We start from the raw sequence: 14,025 nt of genomic DNA on the forward strand, positions 1-14,025 counted from the left end.
ATAGGCATGCCACCCAAAAAGTAAATTCCATCCCTCTAAGTGAAGTATATCAGAATTTGTCAAATTTACCCAGTCACTAACTAATGTTAAAACCACCGCATCATAATATAATTTCAAATTCGGCACCTTGAGTCCTCCCCTCTCACGGAAATCTTGCATAATTTTAAATTTAACCCTTGGCTTTTTCCCTGCCCAAATAAATTTATTAAGGCCTTTCTGCCACTCAGTTAAATTGATCTCATTCTTCAAAATCGGTATCATTTGGAACAAAAAGAGAAACTTGGGTAGAATATTCATTTTTATCACTGCAATTCTTCCCATGAGGGATAATTGCAACTTTTCCCAATTCTTCAAGTCTCTCTGTACCCTAACCCACAACCTTTCATAATTATTTTTAAATAATTTTGCATTAGAAACAGATAGCATCACCCCCAAATATTTTACCTTATTAACAATTTCAAAACCCGTCAAGTTAACCAAAGTCTGCTTCTCCCGACTAGTCATATTTTTAGGTAAAATTTTTGTCTTATTAACATTAATCTTAAAACCCGAAACCAAACCATAATTATGAATCAGCTGTAATAATTTTACTACAGAATAAGTAGGTTGCGACAAAGTGATAACCAAGTCATCCGCAAAAGCTCTTAACTTATACTCTTTTTTATTAACTTCTATTCCTTTAATTTCCTGCGACTCTCGAATTTTGATCAACAGTATTTCCAGTGTTAAGACAAACAGCAACGGTGATAATGGGCAGCCCTGTCTAGTACCTTTCTCTATTGTAAAAACCTCTGACAAACCTCCATTAACGATAAGTTGTGCCGTTTGTTTTTGATATATTACCATAAGAGCTTGCAATATCTTTTCACCAAAATTCATCTCTTCCATTACTCTTAACATAAAATGCCAATTCAATTGATCAAAAGCTTTTTCAGCATCTAAAAATATCAGCCCTGCAGGAACTTGGTTGTTTTTATCTAAATATTCTAATAAATTAATAATTTGTCTGACATTATTTTTCATGTACCTTCCAGTTATGAACCCAGATTGATCTTTATGCACAAGGTGGTGCACAACCCTCATAAGCCTATTTACTAAGATTTTTACAAATATCTTGTAATCCACATTTAAAAGAGATATAGGCCTATAATTCTTAGGTAAAGTAAGATCTTGATCTTCCTTTGGAATCAATGATATAAAAGCAGTACGCCATGAGGGAGGAATCTCTTGACCCTGTAAAATGCCATTAAAAAGATCACCTAATGGTTGAGTCATCTCCTCCAGTAAGGCTTTATAATAAACAGCTGTTAACCCATCCGTACCCGGTGCTTTCCCTGGTTTCAATTGTTGAATTGCTAGCGAAATTTCCTCCTTAGTAATTAAACCATTAACTTCATGTTTCTGATCCTCTGTCAATTTAGGGAAACTAACCTCACTTAAGTATTTATTTATCTCTAAAATTTGCACATTAGTAGATTTATATAATTTTTGATAATAATCCAAAAAAGATTTCTTAATCAATTCCTTCTGAGAAACTAATTTACCCTTGTAATTTATTTTATCTATTGTTCTCTGTCTCTGTTTCTTTCTCAACTGATAAGCCAACCATCTCCCTGGCTTGTTAGCATTACAAAATGTGTTTTGTTTCATAAACAATAAATTGGTTGCAGCTTGATCTGCTAACAACATATTAAATTGTGTTCTTAACAACTTTAAAGATTCTTTAATACTTTCATCAGAAGGATTTAAAATCAAAGACTTTTCTTTTAATTTAATTTCATCTTCCAATTCTTTACGTTTCTGAATCTGTTTTTGCTTATGACAGTTATTCATTTTTATCAAAATCCCACGCATAAATGCTTTCCCTGCATCCCATACCATTGACATTGAAGTCCCCTTATACATATTCAAAACAAAGTAATCCTTTAAACACTCCTTTAGTTTCTGAACATTTTTTTCTTGTCTAAATAAATTCTCATTCACCCTCCAGGATCTTCTCTCCTCTTTTTCTTGAGTCAACTCCATCCAAACTGGACTATGATCCGTCAAAGACCTAGGGAAAATCTTGACATTCTTTACTCTATTATATAAGTCCGTTGTAATCAAAAAGAAGTCAATTCTTGAGAAGGATTGGTGTCTATCTGAAAAGAAGGTAAAGTCTTTCTCCTCTTGATTACATTCCCGCCAATAGTCCCGTAATTCCCAGTCCTCTTTCATATCAAAAAAGGCTTTAGGTAATTTTGCCTGCTTAAAAAGAGGAGAAGAGCCTTTTTTGTCCCTTTGTACGTCTAAAACACCATTCCAATCCCCCATTAATACCACGGATCTGTAGTCCAGCAGATTTATTTTTTCATGTAAGAGTCTATAAAATTGTTCCTGTTGCTGATTTGGTGCATATAGTCCCACTATAAGTACTTTCTTACCATATAAGCCCAATTCAACCATCACATATCTCCCTTGGGGGTCAGACTCCACCAGACAAACTGGTAGATTTTGCTTGACATAAATAACAACTCCCCCCTTCTTCCCGGGAGCAGAAGATACGAAGTGAGATCCCAGACGGGCATTAACTAAATATTTCTGATCCTTAAGTAAAATATGAGTTTCCTGTAAGCAAATAACATCATTATTACGTTGCTTCAAATAATAAAAGATTTTTTTCCTTTTCTGAGGAGAATTCAATCCATTAACATTCCAGGTCAAAAACTTTGCCATCTCCCTTGGCCCGCAGCCTGGAGAAGACACCTTGGAGATCTGAAATTGCAACATGTGTTGCATGACTCTTGGGTCTTGCTCCTCCCACCGGCGGTGATACATTTCCAGGAGAAATCTCTTTGGCCTCTTTCTTACGTTGCTCCTTCTCTTTACGTTTATAAGCTGCACGAGTCATTCTCTGCTCTTTAACCTCCGTCTGGCGTTGCCATTCAGCTTGCAGCATCCCAGCAGAAACCGAACTTAATGCCTCAGACTGCTGCTCCGCCTCTTTGCCACTCAGGGATTTCTGAACAGGTAAAGTTGAGCCTGCACCTAGGACTGAAGTATAGAATTCTCTAGCTTTATCAACCGTATTCAATCTATAACGTGTCCCCGCATGGCTCAGAACAATACCCATCGGGATTTCCCATCTAAATGGCATCGATCTAGCTTTAAGCTCATTAGCTAAGAAAGCAAAATCTTTCCTGCTTCTTAAAATTTTTGATGGGATTTCCTTTAGTATAATGACATCTTGGGCAGCTATCTGAAATCTTTTATTATAAAAGGCTTGTATGATCTCATTACGCAGAGACTTCTTCGTAAAATAAATCACCACATCTCTAGGCAAATTCTTCTGCTTAGCAATCCAAGAGTTAAGCCTGTACACTTTTTCAACTTCTCTGCGTAATTCTTCTTTGTCCATGTCCAAAACCACAGCCAAATCAGTAAGAACCACCTCCATCAGATCTTGATTCATATCTTCCTTGAGGCCTCTAATCCTCAAAGCATATTCCATCTGCCTGTACTGAAACATCAGAATATCTTCTTGTGAAGTCTCCACCTTCCTTTCCACATCTTGAATTTTATCATCAAAGGAATCAACTTTATCTTCAACTTCCTCGAGTCTTGCATTCAGCTTAACCACCACTGTAGCCAAACCTGAGACTGCTGCAAGTATATCTTGTCGCAAAATATTATTGTTCTTTTCCAATTGATCCTTCATCCCACTTATCTCTTCTTTGAAGTCAGATTTAATTTCTGATTTAAGCTGTGTAGAAAGTTGCTTCATTTCCTCTCTCATTTGAGCTACAGCCTCTCCCATTATACCTCTAGCCTCTTGTGCTGAAAGTCCAGGCAAAGGAGGGGAGGGTGGTGGCTGTGCCGGTGGTGCATGTTTAAGTTGTTGTTGTGGTTGTGCAGTAGAAGCTATAGGAGAGGAAATCACCTTGGATGTTGTAGAAGGCGGTTGTCTCTTTGAAGCCATTTTAAATAACACAGTTCTCACTTCCCTTTCCCCCCCCCAAAAAAAAATGAGGGGGAAAGAGAGAAAAATTTTACTTTTAAAAGAGGCAGCAAAAACACTATAATCCTTGAAAATCCAGAGAAAAAAAACCAAAAAGAAAAAGAAAATCAAAAAAGAGGATTCAATACCAAAAGCAAAAGTAAAGTCCAGTCCTTAACAGGAGAAAGTGAAACAGGAGAAAGTGAAACAAAAGACAAGGAAAAAAAACTCCGTCACTTTCAAAACGCCATCTTAATTCCTTCTCCACAATAATAATAATAAAAAAAGGAGAAATAGTCAGAACTAAATAAAAAAAAAATAAACACCTAAATTATATAAGAAAAAATCCTTTAAACTGCTCTGTCCGTTTTTTAGGAATTACTCACCAACTCTCTATAAGCACGGAGATAGAAGCGGCAGTTTCTTTTGCTTCCTAGGAAGCAAAAACAGCTGGGAGGCGGAGACAGCAAGAGCTCCGAGGGAACACTCCTTTCACCCCCTCTAGGATTAAATCCAGAGAGGGTTCAGGGGTTCTACTCTACTCTTGCACTCTCTGTCCCTTCCCTTTGCCCGGGAAGGGAGTTCCGAGCCGCGGACCAGCTGATGCACGCTGTGCTCCGCGGCTCTGACACTTTCCCAGCTGGACGGCTAAAAGATAGCCGCCATCGCTGTCGCTCCGTACCGGAAGTCCCCCATATAAATTTATTGATACCCTTCTGCCACTCATCCAAATTAACATCTTTTTTTAAAATGGGTATCATTTGAAACAAAAAAAGAAACTTTGGTAGAACATTCATTTTAACAGCTGAAATTCTCCCCAACAATGACAATTGCAATTTTTTCCAGTCATTTAAATCCTTTTGTACTTTTTTCCATAATACTTCATAATTATTCTTATATAATTTTCCATTAGAAGCAGTTAAATATACTCCCAAATATTTAACCTTCTTCACCGTCTGAAAACCTGTAAGTTTAACTAAAGTTTCATTTTCCTTCTCAGTCATATTCTTAGATAATATCTTAGTCTTATTATTATTTATTTTATAACCAGAAACTTTCCCATATTGAGTTATAAGTTCCAACAAATGCCTAACCAATTGAGTCGGTTGTTGTAGAGTTAAAACCAAATCATCTGCAAAAGCTCTCAATCTATACTCATTCTTATTTATTTTTATTCCCTTAAGTACAGTTGACTCTCAAATTTGAATTAACAAAATCTCCATTGTTAAAACAAATAACAAAGGAGATAATGGACAACCTTGTCTTGTACCCTTTTCAATATTAAAAGTCTCTGTCAATCCCCCATTAATAATAATTTGAGCAGACTGCTTTTGATATATAGCCCTGAGAGCGTATAAAAACTTATCTCCAAAATTCATTTTCTCTATTAATAAAAATAAAAATTGCCAATCTAATTGATCAAAAGCTTTCTCAGCATCCAAAAATATAAAAGCCGCAGGAATCTGATTATTCTTGTCCAAATACTCAATTAAAGAATTTGTCTTATATTATATTTCATATATCTTCCTATTATAAATCCAGACTGATCACTATGAATTAAACCCTTCATAACCTGCATTAATCTGTTTGCCAAAACTTTAGAAAAAATCTTATAATCTACATTTAAAAGAGATATAGGTCTATAATTTTTAGGTTCAGTAAGATCTTGATCCTCCTTCGGGATCAATGAAATAAAAGCCCTTCTCCAGGAAGGGGGATCAAAGCTCCCAGCAAAATACTATTAAAAAAGTTCTTTTAATGGCTCTATCATTTCTTCAAATAACATTTTATAATACTTTGCCGTTAATCCATCTGTGCCTGGGGCCTTACCAACCTTTAACTGCTTAATAGCAAAGCCAATTTCCTCTGAAGTAATTAAACAATTCATCACATTTTGTTGTTCATTAGAAAGTTTAGGAAAATGTACTGATTGTAGATACTTCTCTACATCTAAAGCAGTGGTTCTCAACCTGTGGGTCGGGACCCCATTTGGGGTCGAACGACCATTTCACAGGGGTCGCCAAACAACGCAGTCCGCCATTTTTTCCCCTTTTCCTTAGCTGTATTACTCCCTATTTATGAATAGAGTCTAATTCTATTGGCTTTCAAAAGCCAATAGGAATTGTCTAGGCTGTCTCTGCTCTGCTGAGCCCACCAAAAGTCCCATTCTGCAAACGGTGCTGCACCAGTTGAGTAGTCCTCGACTTACGACTGGTTGAGTAGTCCTCGACTTATGACCGGTTGGGGGTCGCGGCATTAAAAAGGTTGAGAACCACTGATCTAAAGCATGTATATTGTCACTAGCATATAATTCTGTATAAAAATCTAAAAAACTCATTTTAATCAAATTCTGTTGATAGACTTCACTACCTTTATATTTTACTTTCTCTATAATGCTCGCCTTCTGTTTCTTACATAATTGGTAAGCCAACCACCTCCCAGGCTTATTTGCATTATAAAAAGTATTATGTCTCATATAGCACAAGTTAGTCACAACCTGGTCTGCCATTAACATATTGAATTGTGCCCTAAGCATATTTATAGAAGTCTTTAACTTATTGTCCGTTGGATTCAAAACAAAATCCTTTTCTTTTAATTTAATCTCTTCTTCAATTTTTTTACATTTTTGTGTCAATTTAGACCTAAGAGCATTATTCATATGAATCAAAACTCCCCTCATGTAAGCTTTGCTAGCATCCCAGACCATAGACATTGAAGTACCCTTATTCATATTTAAGACAAAAAATTCCTTCAAATGTTCTCTACATTTCTGTACAAGCTCCTCCCGTGTAAATAAGTTTTCATTCAGTCTCCAGGATCTTCTATTCCCGTCTTCCACAAATAACTCTAACCACATGTAGTAATCAGTCCTTAGTCACGGCAGGGTGCAAAGAAATGGCCGGCCGCACACAGCCTTTATTTGTTTATATAGAGTTTTACAAATAGTAAAAGTTACTGCATGGCAATAGCATTTCATTGGCTAAAATCCTTTACCAATCCTCAAGAGTAAAAAGCTAGAGGCCATAAACAGGGAAACTTGTTGTTCACCAGCCAGCCTTATCAAACTGGCCAAGGTCACACAGACCTGCGTACTTCCACATCACTATGGTGATGTGAGCAAGATAGATGCAGAGAGGATGGGTACACAGGCTTTGGAGGGGCAGTGTTCTGCACAGGATCTTTGCCTGTCTCTCACCTCTACATCTCACTCTTTTTTGTTTTGTTAGATGAAATATCGCCGTAAACTGGATTAATACAAGGATTATAATCAGGTGAGGAGCATCCTTGCAGTTGTTTATATAGGGCCAAAACTTGACCCTGAGGCAATGTGAGAGAGGATCTACTGGGATTTAAAGCTCTAATACATATATTGCAAAATGAAAGAAATACATTACATAAACAGCACTCATAAAGATCCTAAGGTACCAATTTTCAAATCAGAGGCCAAATTGTGTAAAATATAAATCTGGTGCTGGATGGTTCGTGAATTATCAGAAATATTGAAACAATACATTTCCTCAAAACTTTCACAACCCAAATGCTGGTGCAGAAACAAATAATCAATTGCAGTGTGATTTTGCAAAATAGCTTTTCTCAAATTTTGCAGTTCATGGTTGATCGCTGAAATAGTTGAAGAAGTAGTATTAATTGTTTTTGCCAAATTTCATGTAATAGCATTAATGTTGAGGTGGGCACAAACAGCAAGTCCTGGCACACCCACTGGAGATATAGCCAATACTACAAAGTAAGGTTGTCTCAGAGTCACAAGTGTTGTCTAGCGTAACACCATGTGGAGAATGGTTCATGTGAACTTGTTGTTTGGAAAGCAAAACAGGAATCAGCTGGCTGAGGCAACATTGCGCTTCACTAATATTAGCAGGAATATAATTTAAAGTTTCTTGACCACACGTAAAAAACCCTCCTTGCAGTAGCCAAGCATGTCCAAAATGAAAGGAAGTCTCTATTGAAGCTGTGCAATTTAAAGCAGGTGAACCAATGCGATGACAGTGAGGTTTTTTAAGCAATAACCTCCCAGAGTCAGTGAAGTTTTGAATTACTGCAGAAGGGGTGCAAACAAAGACTAAACATGTAGAAAGCAAATTTTCCATGTCATACATTTCAGATAAACAAAAGAAGTCATTTTGTGTGATGTTAGATTTTGCTTCATTCATTGTTCGAATGATTGTTTGAGTGGGATGACAGTTGCAGTTGTCAAAGGGCAGATGTTAATGATCAGACATAAACAAATGATGGATAAGAAATTTGCAGTTAAAACAGCAAAAATGGCAGCGCACAGGTTCTCGGGGATCAAGTTCTTTACATCTCCCCACGTCAATGGCTGCCTGGCATGTCAGGATTGGATTACTTGCTGTGCCATCTGTAGAGTCACCCTTGCCATTTCTGGGACTGAGTCCAGGGACTGGTGCCACAACATCCCTGGCTGGGTGATCACAACGCGCTGGAATCCGCAAAGGTCCTGTTGGAGCAAGCACAGCAGCGTAGCCCCACCCCCAAGTGATCAGAGGGACTGGTCCCAACCATGCTTTGTCTGGTAATGCCCGATAATATACCAGAGGTGGAGGCAAGCTTGTTTTCTGTTAAAAGTGTCTCTGATAAGCAGTCAAATTTGGAATGGAAATATTCAGTTGGTGTAATGTAAATAATACTTTTTGAACCTGTTGTATTACCCACGACAAATTGGGTATCCTAGATAATCTGTCCTTTTTTATTTTATTTGTGAAGACAGTCCTTGAAAGACCAATTAGCACGTTCCACGATAGCTTGACCCGTGGAATTATAGAGAAGACCATGAGTAAAAACAATATTTCAGGTTGTATAAAATTGTAAAAAGGCCACTGGAAAACAGGCTGGCCCATTGTCAGTTTTTAGGGAAGAGGGTTAACCCAGGGCTGTAATGGCCAAAAAAAGATGAAAAATAACATGTGAAGCTGTTTCCCCTCATAGAGGTGGGGGAAATTGTTCCTAAATACCTATTTATGAATATATTTCTAGGAAGCCAAAAAGAGAGAACATGGATAACATCCATTTGTCATAGTTGATTAGAGGCAAAACCACGTAAAATACATAAAAGACATAAAAAAGACATACAAAAAAATTAGGGCCAGGAAGGGAGGAGTGATTGTGTATATGAGAAACAAAATTATAAATGCTTTTAGTTCTGGAGCAGCTGCTGCAAAGTTAAAAACAAAGTCATAAGATTGGGGTCAATCCTGGGTGTGATGTAAGCACCTGAAGAAGTAAAAGTAAGTTGGCACACATAATGAGAGTCAGAGATGAAGTTAAAAGACTGTTGAGAAAAGGTTTTAAAAGCTAAAATAATTCTGAGCATTGTGATAAGGGTTGCATTGTAGTGTAAGCAATTGCTCCTCTCATTCACCCTCCATCAGAAAAAGCAATAACTTGTGGCAAGGGAGAAAGAGGAAGAAAGCAGTGGCTGGACTGGAAAGGAAAAAGTCATTAAACAAGCAAGTCAAAGATTATTAGGCAAATGATATGAAATACAGCCTATATAGTCAGTTAAAGCACATTAAAGAGAAGTTATTTTTGAAAACAATATTAATTAAATCAGTTCCTTTTCGACGGCAAGCTCTTGTGCGTCCTAAGGTTATCATTTGAGCAACCACCTGGATAAAAAATAAATATTTTGGGATGGGATGTGGGATAAGTAAATATTATTCAATTCAATATACTTTCTGCACTTATATTACAGTTAATACTCCATTAGGTAATTCACTAGAAAAAATCAAAAGTGTGGAATTTTGTCCACAAATTGAGTATTCATGATGTCATCAATTTGTGCAACTATATTTTTTCTGGGACTTATTGCAATCCTAAATCATTTTATATTTTCTGAAAGCCAATTAAATTGTATCTTTGGTGCTTCAATTTAAGCAAAGTCCATTCAGATGGAAACAAATTTTATATAAATAGGTTAAACATTTATAAAGCTATAACAAAGTAATTCAGTTAGTTCTTTTGGTTGTTGGATATAAAAAAAATTGTCCAACGATTATTGTTTCCTCTTTTGAGTAAAAAAATTATTTGCCAAAACTGCATAGGTGAATGTCAAGTTTCAGATTCACTCCAGTCTTCTCAGATTACAATTCCAAGCAGAGGAAAAAAAATTTTAAACGAACAGTTCCCCCCTTCCTTCCTGTCTCTTGCTCTTTAAGCAATGCAGCCAGCCAAAAGAGACGGGGGGGGGGGGAGAAATCTCACCACCAAAAAATAGTTTCATCTCCTTCATATGCATTTTTCAATAAATTCTTTCATACATTCTCCATGAAATTCTTCTCATACAAATACTTACTATTATTTTCACAGTTTGGGAGAAAATGGGTGGGTTTTGAAGGCTAACACACACTTCAACAAATTAACTCATTCAGTTCCATACTGACTGTTTGCATAAAACCATTCCACATATAATTATTTCATTTCATACTTTCTCCAGGCAAACCATATATTCTTAGCAAGGCCTTTTTGTATTGTTGTTATCAGAGAGGGCTTTGAGCCTCTTCCAAGTCTTGGAAATAACACAGAACAACACAGACAAACGTATATACACAAATACTGTTACAACAACATTTATTTAGACATATAACTTGTTTTGCAAGAAGCGAGAAAAATGACAAGGTGATTTCAACCAAAAAGTGGTTTTGAGGGCCCTAATCATCTCCCATTTTTCACACCATTCCAAGCCCAAGCATAATGTTCTGAATGGCCACACACACACACATAACACAAAACACAACCAGACATTTTTCTGACAGGGTTAACTTAACAGATTATAGAGTTTCAAAACATTCCGATTGCTCAAAATACTTTGTTGAGGGGGTACATTTTGATTCATGTCTCTAACTAATCAGCAAACGAATTAGCCTCTTCAGAAGAAGCTGAAAATCCAATTAAAGATGTTTTTAGGAGGAATAAATTTTACTTAGTTGCAAGCAGAAGGGGGCTGATAGTTAATTGCCCTTCTGAAGTATTTGGGTCCATTTTTTTCCCCTTGCCCGACGGGACTGAATACCATAGATATTTATACTGGAGCCCAAGGTTCAAGATGTAATTTATGCTCTATCTTTTAGCCTAAGCATCCGATGCTCAGGATTCAAAGAACACTGTTTTCCTATCTCCCCAATCAGCTTCCTTATGTCCGTTTCAAGCGTTGCCACGCCTGACTTCTGTAGCAGGAGTCTGAGCTCCTGTACGTGCTTTTGCTGAGGGTGAGATAATTTACAACCCATACTCACACTGAGAGTTCTCGTAAGACAAAAGTTCACTTAGGGGTCTGTTCCAGACGATGATAAGTATGTTGGGGGCTGCTTCTTCCTGGAGGGGTCCCAAAAGTCCCTGTTAATGGGCGCCAGCTGTAGTAATCAGTGCTTAGTCATGGCAGGGTGCAAAGAAATGGCCGGCCACACGCAGCCTTTATTTGTTTATATAGAATTTTACAAATAGCAAAAGTTACTGCATGGCAATAGCATTTCATTGGCTAAAATCCTTTACCAATCCTCAAAAGTAAAAAGCTAGAGGCCATAAACAGGGAAACTTGTTCACCAGCCAGCCTTATCAAACTGGCCAAGGTCACACAGACCTGCGTATTTCCACATCACTATGGTGATATGAGCAAGATAGATGCAGAGAGGATGGGTACACAGGCTTTGGAGGGGCAGTGTTCTGCACACAATCTTTGCCTGTCTCTCACCTCTACAACCACAGAGGACTATGATCAGACAATGTCCTAGGAAAAATCTTGACTTTTTTAACCCTGGAAAAGAGATTTGTAGTAATTAAAAAGAAATCAATCCTAGAAAATGATTGGTGTCTGTCCGAATAGAAATTAAAGTCTCTTTCATTTAAATTCCATTCTCGCCAAATATCAATAAGTTCCAAATCATTTTTCATATCAAAAAAAGCTTTAGGTAATCTAGTTTGATTAAAAGTTTTAAAAGAGCCCCTTTTCTCCTTCCTTATATCAAAAACTCCATTCCAATCTCCCATCAAAATAACTGATTTGTAATCCAACCGGTTTATATTTCCATGCAAAAACTTATAAAATTGTTTCTGTGCTGATTAGGAGCATATAATCAAACAATAAGGAATTTCTTGCCTTGTAATACTAACTCAATAATAACATATCTTCCTTGAGAATCAGAATCAATTAGTTTAGCCGATAAGTTTTTTTTTTTCACATAAATTACAACTCCCCCTTTTTTCCCTGGAGCTGAAGCTATAAAATGCGATCCTAAACGAGAATTCATCAAATATTTAGAATCCTTCAAAGTTATATGAGTCTCTTGCAAACATACTACATCATTGTTATATTGTTTCAGAAAATGAAATACTTTTTTTTCTTTTCTGTGGTGAATTCAAACCATTAACATTCCATGTCAGAAGCTTTGCCATTTGAAGCCTTTGAAGCATAACTTGAAGATCAGTTGTAGAAGATCTCTTTGGTCTTGCTCCTCCCACAGGCTCTGTAACAATGGTTCCTTCTGTTTTTTCACTAGCCTTCTGCTTCTGATCTTTCTCTCTGCGTTTATGCGCAGCACGAGTCATCCTTTGTTCTTTTATCTCCAGAATCTGTGCAGCAGGTTCCACTTGTAAATCTCTAGCAATCAATGAAATCGCACCTCCAGTTGTTTGCTCTTCTTCAGTTTTACTAGCTTGCGGAGATAAGGGCGAACCTGTCTTCAGAATGGAAGAATAAAAATCTTTTGCCTTTGAAACTGTATTTAACAGTTTGAAACTGTATTTAACGCGTTCCTAAGTAATTCACCACTATCCCAGCTGGAATTTCCCATCTGAAGTGAATTTGACGATGTTTAAGCTCCTCAGATAAAAAAGTAAATTCTTTTCTTTTTCTTAAAATTTTTGGAGGTATTTCTTTTAAGATTATGACATCTTGATCTGCAATTCGAAACCTCTGTTTATAAAAAGCTTGTACAATTTCATTACAGATTAATCTTCTAGAAAAATAAATGACCACATCTCTAGGTAAATTTCTTTGTCTGGCAATCCATGAATTTACCCTAAAAAAATTTTCAATCCCATCCCAAATTTCCTCCGGTTTCCATCCCAAATTGAAAGCAATATCTTTAACCACTAACTCTTTTAAGTCTTCTTGCGGATTTTCTTTCAAGCCTCTAATATGCAGCGCAAATTCCATATTCCTATACTGTGAAATAATTAATTCATCCTGTGTCGTATCTATCTTATTCTCAACCTCATCAACTCTACTTTCCAATTTCGCTGCATTTTCCGTCACTTCATCCAATCTATCGTCAAGCCTCTCAATATGCATCGCAAGTCCTTGAAATTTGGCAGAATTTTCTATAGCAGTATTTCTGGTGTGGTGTTGGTTCACGATTGCTGGTTCATACTGTGATATTTGTCTTCCAGTTTTCTTTCCTAGTAAACAGGCTTCTGCATTTCTTTTTTGTTTTCACATCGCCTTAGAGTTAATCTGTTTACTCAATATTTTAGACTTAGGTTATTATAAGATGCTTTTGAGGGGGTTTGCTGTTTTGTTTTAGTTACTGGGTTTTCCATTGTTTTGCAGCCTCCACTCTAAGCTGCCCACTCTCTTCAAACCCCAAAATCCTCTGATGGGTTCATCAAAGAACGGCTTCCCTTGGATGTAATCCAAAAAGGAAAAATTAAGGAAGTTCTATACCCCTGGACAGGTTATAGTATAATAAATGCTCCTCCCCCTCCTCCATTACGATATTTGGATTTGAATTCCTTGATTATTGCACTTAAGAGACTTAGTTATTTTTATTTATTTATTTAATCGTGTTTTCCCATTTTTCTATTTCTGTTTTCCACCTACAATGTAATTGTAAAAGCTGAAACCCCTAAAGAAAGCTAATGCTTTTCTTTGTGCAATCTTCAGAAAGAACTAAATGGAAAACAAACTGTGTGCTGATTTGACTTTCTAGGCATTTAATTTCCTAAAAATAGAGCTGGAGACCTCTGAAACTGGTAACAAGTAGAACATTAGTACATGCTTATTATAATCTTTTGGC

This window comes from Crotalus tigris, unplaced genomic scaffold, assembly GCF_016545835.1.
Source record: "Crotalus tigris isolate CLP2741 ecotype Arizona unplaced genomic scaffold, ASM1654583v1 scf7180000018715.8119751781:844558, whole genome shotgun sequence".
Classification (NCBI taxonomy): Eukaryota; Metazoa; Chordata; class Lepidosauria; order Squamata; family Viperidae; genus Crotalus; species Crotalus tigris.